Source organism: Ovis aries, chromosome 22, assembly GCF_016772045.2.
Source record: "Ovis aries strain OAR_USU_Benz2616 breed Rambouillet chromosome 22, ARS-UI_Ramb_v3.0, whole genome shotgun sequence".
In the NCBI taxonomy this organism is placed as follows: domain Eukaryota; kingdom Metazoa; phylum Chordata; class Mammalia; order Artiodactyla; family Bovidae; genus Ovis; species Ovis aries.
This window is the reverse complement of record NC_056075.1, coordinates 43,906,692-43,917,652: the sequence shown is the minus strand read 5'-3', so window position 1 is coordinate 43,917,652 and position 10,961 is coordinate 43,906,692.

Sequence of the window (10,961 nt, the reverse complement as noted above, 5' to 3'; positions counted from 1 at the left end):
ATTCCATCATGAAGGTTCCCCCTTATGACCTAAGCTAACCCTGATCACTTCTTAAAGGCCCCACCTCTAAATACCATCCCACTGGGGGTAAGAGTTTCAACATATAAATTCTGAGAGGACATATACATTCAGTCCATAACAGTAAGTCAGGACCGTTAAGAGTAACACGGCCAGGGGACTTGAAGGGGCATTCTAAGGCATGTTTCTTAAATTGAGGTGTAATTGATCTATCACACTATATGAGTTTCAACTGTTCACCATCATGATTCACTATGTATACATACTGGGAAATGATCACCCCAATATGAGTATTTCTTGACCTTTGTGTTGATTTCACAGTACATTTGCTTTGTGATAATTCAACAACCACACGTTTATAATAGTGTCCTTATTTGTGTATATGTTGCTGTTCAGTTGCTTAGTCGTGTCTGACTCTTTAAGACTCCATGAACTGCAGCACGCCAAGTTTCCCTGTCCTTCAGCATCTCCTGGAGCTTGCTCAAACTCATGTCCATTGAGTGTGTGATACCATCCAACCATCTCGTCCTCTGTTGTCCCCTTTGGTTAAAAATGTAGTCAAACAATAGGGAAGGGAAGGGGAAAGAGGGAGGGGGTGGAGAATAGAGAACAAGAGACAGAGGGAGGAGAGAAGAGGCCACAGCCCTCCCCCAAGGAGATGGGGCTGACAATTGGTCCCACCAGGTCTCCAGGAGCCTAGAGCACAATTTCCCAGCATCGGTTGTGGCAAAGCACACTCAGGCTGGATCTGGTGGGGAACAGATGGTGCAAGAAATGTGCCAGCGATCTTGCACCATCCCCCTTCTCCTGGGGGCTTGGATGTCACTCAGCCTCACTTGTCACTCTGTGCCCACTCTCCCTGGGTGGGTGGAGAGTTGAGTGCCAAACGCCGGATAAAGAACAGAGATTAATTTGATCCTCCACCTGGGCACCTCTGAGTCGGCAGGCCTAGGGTACTGGCAAATGGGGTGTGTGCCTGAGCTCCAGAGATGTGGCTGGCTGACCTCCACACCTTGATCCAACCTTCCAGTCTGAGCTGGGGCAGGGGAGGGGAGCGTGAGGATCAAGAAAGGGCCGCTGGGATGGCAGCTGCCCGGGAGATGTCCCCGGACCCCTGCCTGGCTTTGACTGGGACACCACAAAGGGCACTGCAGGCTGAGCTGAGGACAGCCAAGCTTCCTGAGCTAGGTGCCAAGCCCCACGGGGGCTCCAGAGTGAATGCTCGTCTGTTCTTTGTTTCCTTCAATCTGGGACAAACCTTGCCCGAGATCATCTCTTCTGGCTGACATTCTGAGTCCGTGAAGGTCTGGGGCAGACGTGGCTGAAGGAGGAGGCAGGAGTCCTGGGCTCTGGTTCTTTCAGGGGCTTTGTGGCTGGGGGCAGGTCACAGGGCCGCCCTTGCCTCAGTTCCCTCTCCATAAGGGCTGAGCGTCCAGTGCTGCCCAGTGTGGTAGCTGCTGATCACGCAGCATGTGGCTGTTTAAATCTAGACTTAAATTAGTTAAACTTGAATAAGCTTTAAAACTCAGTCCTTTTATTGTGCCAGCCCACAATGTGGCAAGTGGCTGCCGTATTGAACAGTGGGGGTGTAGAACATTTTCATCATCACAGAAAGTTCTATTGGACAGGGTTGGGTGAGACTGAAGAACCCGCCTGCAATGCAGGAGACTCAGATTTAACCCCCAAGTTGGGAAAATCCCCTGGAGGAGGACATGGCAACCCACTCCAGAATTCTTGCCTGGAGAATCCCCATGGACAAAGGAGCCTTGCGGGCTGCATTCCACAGGGTCACAAAGAGCTGGACCCGGCTGAAGTGACTGAGCATGCTCGGGTGGGGCCAGTGTGTGGCTTCACAACCATTTTTATTACCCAAAGATCACTCTGAAAGTGAAACTTGCTCAGTCGTGTCCGACTCTGCGACCCTGTGGACTTCTCCGTGGAATTCTCCAGGCCAGAATACTGGAGTGGGTAGCCTTTCCTTTTTCCCACCCACGGGATCTTCCCAACCCAGGGATCGAACCCATGTCTCCACATTGCAGGCGGATTCTTTACCAACTGAGCCACCAACGGATAAACTGAGGAAGAGGAAATCAGAGGCTCTCGAGGTTCTTCATATCCCACAGTGGTTCCCAGCCTCTTCCATGGGGCCCATCTGTGCAAAAGCACCCAGCACCAGGGTCTGTAAACCTGTGTGTCAGGTACTGCTATATTTTAAATGGATCACCAACAAGGCCCTACTGTATAACATAGGGAACTCAGCCTAACATTATGTGGCAGGCTGGTTGGGAGGGGAGTTTGGGGGAGAATGGGTTCAGATATATGTATGGTGGAGTCCCTCCATTGTTCACTTGAAGCTATCACAACATTGTTAACCACCTGTTGTTGTTTAGTTGCTAAGTCATGATGGACCCTTTGTGAGCCCATGGACTACAGCCCGCCAGACTCCTCTGTCCATGGGATTTCCCAGACAAGAATACTGGAGTGGGTTGCCCTTTCCTTCTCCAGGGGATCTTCCCAACCCAGGGATCCAACCCGAATCTCCTGCACTGGCAGGCGGTTTCTTTACCACTGGGCCACCAGGGAAGCCTCGTTAATTGGCTATATCCCAATACAAACTAAAAAGTTAAAAAAATAAATAACTGCATGTCTGGGATGAAGCTGTAGTTTGAGACAGGAGCTGCCACAAGGTTATCAGTATTTGCTGCTTCCCAGACTTTGTTCTCTTCGTGTCGTATATTCTACCTCACTATCTTCCCCAAAACGCTATGAAAAGGTATTACCATTCATCTCCTTCTACAGTGAGGCTCAGAGAGGTGGAGTAACTCGCCCTAGAGCACATGCTTAAGGAAAACAAATGCCAGGTGATTCCGATTCCAAAGACCACCTCGTAGCGCTGTTTTCAGCTGCCTTCCAGGCCTCGGAGAGGTGGGTAGAAAGCCCCTGAGTTCACGGCAGTGGGTGGGGAGGTGGGATGGGGGTGGTAGTGGAGGTCCCTCCATGGGGGGCTGGGGGCCCCTCCATCACCACCGGGCAGGGAGCGAGTCTGTGCCAAAAGCCTCAGTGCTTCCCTGGGACAGCTGGTATGCTGAGGGAGGGGGCTCAGGAGAAAAGCCAGGACTGAATGGACGGGGAGTCCTTCCAGCTGGACCAGTGCTGACGGCCTGGACAGGTGGTGGGGAAGCGGGGAGCAAGGGTGCAGTGCAGAGATGGAGTCTCTGCTCTGAAAGGGACGGGAAGGTGGGGGCCACGCTGGAAGAGCACCCCTCGGCAGGCGAGGAGGTCCTGGTTACCTGGAGGACCCCATGGGTGTGAGGCACCCCACAGAGGCCAGGCCTGGTCTGTTCACCTTTCTCTCACCCACCCCCAGTGCCTGCCTCACCTTTGGTTTTTCTTTAGCCTGAGGTCACTTTTCATCCAGACATGCTCGTTTCTTCTCATCTATACAGCCTACACGTGAATACATTCAATGCGGAGTTTTTACAAGCCCAGGATGCAAACAGGCTTTGCCAATTTCCCCCAGCAGGATCACACTGTTAAAGTCAGTGGGGAAAATCACTAGGGATTTGTAGGGCTTGGTGATCCTACAAAATCTTTAAAATGTCATTTGGATCCTTGAGTTCAGTTTAGAAACTAGGGAACTAGATCCTGCATGCTGTAACTAAGACCTGGCACAGCCAAACAAATAAATATTTAAAAAAGAATAAACAAAAAACTTAAATCTACCAAAATACAAAAGTGTCATTTTGGAAAATTTATAAATGAAGGCAGTAACATTGTAATCATTATTGATGACCTTCCATATCTTATATATAGAAATATCTTGATAGTTTACCTCAAAGTGAAATCTAAGATTTCAGTGATATTAAATGGCTTTCCTTGCTTCCTGGAACAATATTTGAAGATCAGATTGAGCTTTAGTTTTTGTGCTCAAGAAAAATTATTCTGCTGAGAAGACTTTACAAGTGAACATGATTGATTTTGTGTGGATGGTGTCCATGTAATGCTAGTTAAGAAGATCTAAAATTCTGGCCAAAGATTAGAAGATTTTCTGGATGGCTTAATTTGATACTTACTGGATATATTCAGTTATACTGTGAATTATGCAATAAAAGATGTGAATCAAGTAAATAAACTTTAACTCTCTTTAGAAAGCGTCCTATTTACTACCACATCAAATATATACCAGAAAATGAAGTAATATATCTTAGGAGCTGAGAACATAAAAATTGAAAATCAGAAGAATGTTTGGATCTCAATGAGCTGCTGGAGCTACAAGAGTAGTCTGGAAATTGAATTGAGCCTTCAATATTGTCTTTATTAGAAATTATAAAATAGTAGCAGTTAACATTTGGAAACTGAAAATACTTAAAGGGATTTCAGCAAATGGTATTTTAACAGAGGTGTGAATACTTTAGTTCTGCAAGAAAGACATATTTTGGTTCTTGAAGCTGATTAAGTATTTGAACATATAAAACTGATAATGGAAACCATGAAAAGCAGCCGAAAGTATCAGAAAAACAAAGAAATATGACATATCTTATGAAACAACAAAGTGGCAATTCCTAGAAAAACCTATTATATTATCTAATGAATTATATGAGAACACATTTGCTGTTCTATGATAAAAGTAAACAAACAGAATGGACTTTGATGTCTTCTATTTGATCCTGAAATTGGGCCAACTGACACTTGCAAAGCTCTGTGGATTCTTGTTTTTTGTTTTTTTAAGCTCTGTGGACTTTAAGTAAACAATAATTAATAAAATTCAGCCACCTTACATCACACTCTAACAAAAAATTTTCAAGACAGTTGATAATAGAGAAACTGGCTATCTAAAAACGTTCCTACCATAAAAGCTAGAAAAATTCCAAATGTAGATGCTTTGGGTTTAGCTGAGAGAGATTCCAGTGTGCAGACTGAGTTGTTGATGATAGAAGTGATTCTCTATCCAGACCGTGTATCACTCAACGCTACTGATTTTATGAGAAACCCACTGGAAAAGAAATTTGATGTAATTTCTAAGTCAGACTGTGGCCCAGACAGGGGCGCCGTTTAGCTAGTGATGGCTGTGCTCAACAAAAGATCACACTGAAACTTTCTAAAGATCAAAAAATAATTTGGAAATTATTAGAATAAAGGGGTGAATTATATAAAGGACAACACATACCCTCCCATTTTATATATATGAAATAGCTGTATATTTTAGGTTTTTTTCAAGAATAAAAGAAAATACAGCAATTTTTTATTTCTATATTCATTTTTTTCCATATCAGCCATTGAATATTTTTAATATTCTGCCTGTGAAAGAGTGAAGTAGGAGTTATCATCAGCCCTGTTTTATTTTTATTTCCTCCCAGCTTTTATATTATGTGAACTTTCAGACACACAGAAGCGTAGAAAGAATAGTACAAGGAACACTCATATACTCATCCCCTAGATTCAGCAATTGTTACCCTTTGCCATATTGTCTTTCTCTGTGTATGTGGGTTTTGAGCTCATCTGGGGCTCCCTAGCCTCTTCAGATGGAGAAGGAAATGGCACCCCACTCCAGTACTCTTGCCTGGGAAATCCCATGGATGGAGGAGCCTGGTGGGCTGCAGTCCACGGGGTCACAAAGAGTTGGACACGACTGAGCAACTTCACTTTCACTTTTCACTTTCATGCATTGGAGAAGGTAATGGCAACCCATTCCAGTGTTCTTGCCTGGAGAATCCCTGGGACGGGGGAGCCTGGTGGGCTGCCATCTATGGGGTCGCACAGAGTCAGACACGACTGAAGTGACTTAGCAGCAGCAGTGGCTCAGAAGGTAAAGAATCCGCCTGCAATCCAGGAGACCCAGGTGCAATCCCTTGGTCAGGAAGATCCCCTGAGGAAGGGAATGGCAACCCACTCCAATGTTCTTGCCTGGAGAATTCCATGGACAGAGGAGCCTGGCGGGTTACAATCCACGGGGTCAAAGAGAGTCGGACACAACTGAGCAACTAACACTTTCACTTGAGACATTTGCTTGTGAGCTGCAGACATCATGATTTTTCACCTGTAAACATACAGACTGAATTTCCTAAAACCCAGGAGATTCTCTTACATGACTGTGATATTATTAATGTGTCTAAGAAAACCCACAATAATTTTGTAATATCACCTAACTTAGTCCCTATTTAAATTTCTCCTAATGTATAGTTTTTTGATTTTTTATTTTATATTGGAGTATAGTTGATTTACAATGTTGTGTTAGGAAACTGTCCATCAGTAAATTCTTCATAACAACAGCAGCTGGAAGTTTTACTAGTAACCTCTCCAGAGAATAATCTCTGTCTTCCTGTCTAATTCTTCAGGAACTGGTATATCTATGGGCAGTTTTATTTGGGTCCCTCTCTTTTCATTCAACATTCCAGCGACAAATAGCTATTGACCACCACTCTTTGGCATCATCGACTCAATGGACATAAGGGTGAGCAAACTCCAGAAGAAAGTGAAGGACAGGGAAGGACACTCAATCGCACAATTTAGTGATTGGACAACTCTTTGCCAAGCTCTTCTGGTGCCAGGAATTCTGAGATGCCTCAGTCCTTTTCCTGCCTCTCAGGGCCTCACATCCTACTGGAGAGTCAGACACATGACTTATAACACCATACAATGGGCTGAGTGCTATCCCCAAACATGTGCAAGGCAGTGGACAGAAGTGTGAACAAGGTACTCAGGTTGCACAATCCTCCCAGCTAGGTCCGAAAGGTTTCCTAAAGGTGGCAACATTTGAGCTGGGCCTTAAGCAGTGAGTAGGATTTTGATAGACTGAGAAGATGCAGAACTTTTTAAGGATTCACATTGCACAAAGTTGGTCTCCACTTTCCATCTCACATAAGCCAGGGATGATCCTTGGATTCACTAGTCATCCCTCAGTACCTGCAGGGGATGTCTTGGTGTCTCCCACCACCCCCCCATACATACCTACACCTGAGGATGCTCAAGTCTCTTATATAAAATGGAGGAGGTGGGTATTTGTACATAACCTACATACATCTTCTCCTGTACTTCAAATCATGACAATATTCCAGTTGAGCTATTTAAAATCCTATAAGATACTGCAATTAAAATGCTGCACTCAACATGTCAGCAAATTTGGAAAACTCAGCAGTGGCCACTGGACTGGAAAAAGCCAGTTTTCATTCCAATCCCAAAGAAGGGCAATGCCAAAGAATGTTCAAACTACAGTTGCGCTCATTTCACATGCTAGGAGGTAATGCTCAAAACCCTTCAAGCTAGGCTTCATTAGTATGTGAACTGAGAAATTCCAGATGTACAAGCTGGGTTTTGAAGAGGCAGAGGAACTAGGGGTCAAATTGCCAACATTCATTAGATCATGGAGAAAACAAGCGGATTCCAGAAAAACATCTACTTCTGTTTCATTGACTATGCCAAAGCCTTTGACTGTGTGGATCTCAAAAACTGTGGAAAATTCTTCAAGAAATGGGACTTGCCTCCTGAGAAATCTGTATGCAGGTCAAGAAGCAGCACTTAGAACTGGACATGAACGATGGACTGGTTCAAAATTGGGGAAGGAGTACAAAAAGGCTGTATATTGTCATCCCGTTTATTTCACTTACATATAGAGTACATCATGTGAAGTGCCAGGCAGGATGAATTACAAGCTGGACTCAAGATTGCCGAGAGAAATATCAACAACCTTAGATACACAATGATACCACTCTAATGGCTGAAAGTGAAGAGGAATTAGAGTCTCTTAATGAGGTTGAAAGCAGAGTGAAAAAGGCTGACTTTAAATTCAACACTCAAAAATCCAAGATCATGGCATGCAGTGCCATCACTTCAAGGCATATAGAAGGGAAAACAGTGGAAGCGGTGACAAATTTTATTTTCTTGGGCTCCAAAATCATTGTGGATGGTGACAGACAAAAAAAGTTATGACAGCATATATGACAGAATGTAGACAGCATATTAAAAAGCAGAAACATCACCTTGCCGACAAAAGCCTGTATAGTCAAAGCTATAGTTTATCCAGTAGTCATGGGCACATGTGAGAGTTGGATCATAAAGAAGGCTGAGTGCCGAAGAATTGGTGCTTTCGAACTGTGGTTCTGGAGAAGACTCTTGAGAGTCCCTTTAACAGCAAGGAGATCAAACCAGTCAATCCTAAAGGAATTCAACCCTGAATATTCATTGGAAGGACTGTTGCTGAAGTTCCAATACTTTGGCCACTTGATGCAAAGAGCCGACTCCTTGGAAAAAACCTTGATGCTGGGAAAGACTGAAGGCAATAGGAGAAAGGGGCGGCAGAGGATGAGATGGTTAGATAGCATCACCACCTCAATGGACATGAGTTTGAGCAAACTCCGGGAGACAGTGAAGGACAGAGGGGCCTGGTGTACTACAGTCCATGAAGATGTGAAGAGCGGGACATGACTTAGTGACTGAGCAAAAAGTTTACTCACGATACCTAATGCAACGTAAAGATGATGTAAACAGCTGCCAGTGCATGGCAAATTCAAGTGTGGTCTCCTACAGCTTTCTAACAATTGTTTCTCTGATGATTTTCAATCTGAATTTGGTTGAATCCAGAGATGCAAAACCCATAGATATGGAGGGCTGACAGTACTTCTAGAGACTGGTTACTTCTTGTCCCCAAATTTCTCCAACACTCCCTCTGAAACTGTCTGAAAGGTACTGTGGATGATTCACATCTTGGTACAAACAAACCACATCTGTTTGTAATCAGTCAAGAAAAATGACTAATGCCCCTGAGCTCTATAAAGCAGTGCCCACAGCTGGTCAGCCACAGCTAATGTCCCAAGCAAGCACATGTTTGCTTTGGAATCAAACACCTCTCAGTCTTGTCTGTATGTGAATTGACTATCAAGCGTCTATACCTTCTAACAGGTAACACAATCTAAGGCTCCCAGCGCAGGTAGCGCACCATACTAAAGAATAACCACAAGCAGGACACACAAACCCTGCAGAGTTTCCTGCAAGATCAAGGAAATCATTCTTACATACGAAGACTCCAAAAATCCACTCTGTAGTGAGCACTTAAGCCTTAGACGAATATTATTAGTAAGTGCTCTAGTTTTGAGTCAGTTTCAATCTCAGAAAGCATTTCTTAAATGCTTCTTGGGTCTCTGGGAAATGGGTTCTGAGCTAAGACAAGTGGAATTGGCTCTGGATTTATTAGGGAAAAAAATCACTGTCAATGCAAAACAAATCATAAATACAGGATTTCACCTGGAAATAAAAGTTGAATGCAGGTAAGTTGGCAGCATCAAGAAGGCTGACCTTACATTGGCCACAAATCTAAAAAAAAAATGAAGTGTGGTGGTGAAGAGTCAAGAATGTCTCCAGAATCACCTCTTGGGTGGCGTGCATGACATAATTCATGTAGCCAATAACCCCACATTTCTGAAGTCTTTTATTAAACCCTTAATGCAGAAATATTAGAAAATGCAGCAAGTGAAGGATGGAAGGCCTGCCATGATCTATGGTCAACACTTGTACTACTTTGGACTATCCTTCTAGATTATTTTCTATCAATAGGAGTATTGCATAAAAACCTTTCCCCCACAAAAACCAGATCATACCTTCAGTACTATTTGGAAACCTGACTTTCTGCATTTATCTAGAAACATTTCCAAGTCAAGAAATCTTTTTGATTTCTACTTTTAGTAGCGGTAGACTATTTCTTCTGTGGGTATACCAAAACTTAACTGTTCCACTATCACTAGCATTAATTTCCAGTTTTTTGCTATTGAAAATGCTGCCATGAACTACCTTTTGCTAAATCTGCATGAACAGAAGGCTACTTCCAAGCACTGCATTCTGGACCATGTGTAGCATATGGCATCCAAGGCACATCTCCCTGTTGATGTACCAAGGCTAGAGGGGCCCCTCCCCCAACCTCCAGGGGTCAGAGCAAGCCCAGAATAGCCCACTGGATGGACACTATGGCCTGACTCTTCTGCCTGACTTAAGACGTCACAAAAATCACTGTAAAAAGAGAAGGCAGCTAAGCTAAATCCCAGGACTTGTCCCAAGTCTGTTTGTCATCAAGTTGAAAAGTAAACATCTTCCATTATTTATTAGCACCACATTTGCAGAAAGTTACCTCAGGCTCCATGTCTAGTGGAATTAAGGTTTGCCGTGGGAAACGATGAAGCAGAACCTTGTTAACAGAGTGAAGATCTTTCAGCAACTGGAGTGAAACCTACAGTCAGGGCAAATCAGACCCAGAACACAGTTAATAACCATCACTTCTTTCTATTGTATCTTAATTTTATATTCCCCAACTCTTTTAACTTCCTTAAAATACAGATTCACAAGAGGGACCATTTAAATGTTTTTATTAAAGCAGTTATAGTTACTGCCCCACTGTGTCTAGAATTTTAAAATATATATCCTTAGGGTTTGAATGTTTGGGGATGAGATTTGTTTTTAAGTTTTGATCTTTCTCCACAAAAGCCAATTACAGCATGTTATTAAGCATTTCCAGACTTCCAAGCAAGTTAAAAGAATCCAGTCTTCTTTTCTCTAAATTAGTTGGAGGAGACTAAAAGGTTACAAGCTACATTCTAAAATCCTACTGAAAACAGACTGTCACCTTGGATGCTGGAATAGATAGTAGCACTAAACTGGAATGGCCCCCACAGAATCCAGAACACACTTGTTAGCCAGCAGACGTTCATTCTAGGTGATTCTGTAATTCCAATGACACTCTAGGAGCCCCAAATCCTACAGCATCTCAGTCGTTAGGTGACTTGGCTGAGGTGCCTCTTTAAACAAGATCAACTGTGTGAAAGATGTCTTTCGGGAACTCAGGTTCAATTTTCTACTCAACTGTTACTCAGTTCTCTTAACTTGATATTCAACACATTCTTAAAATCAACAGAAACCTTTTAGTAAATTGTATTTTTGGATTTCCCCTGAAACCAGCCTGA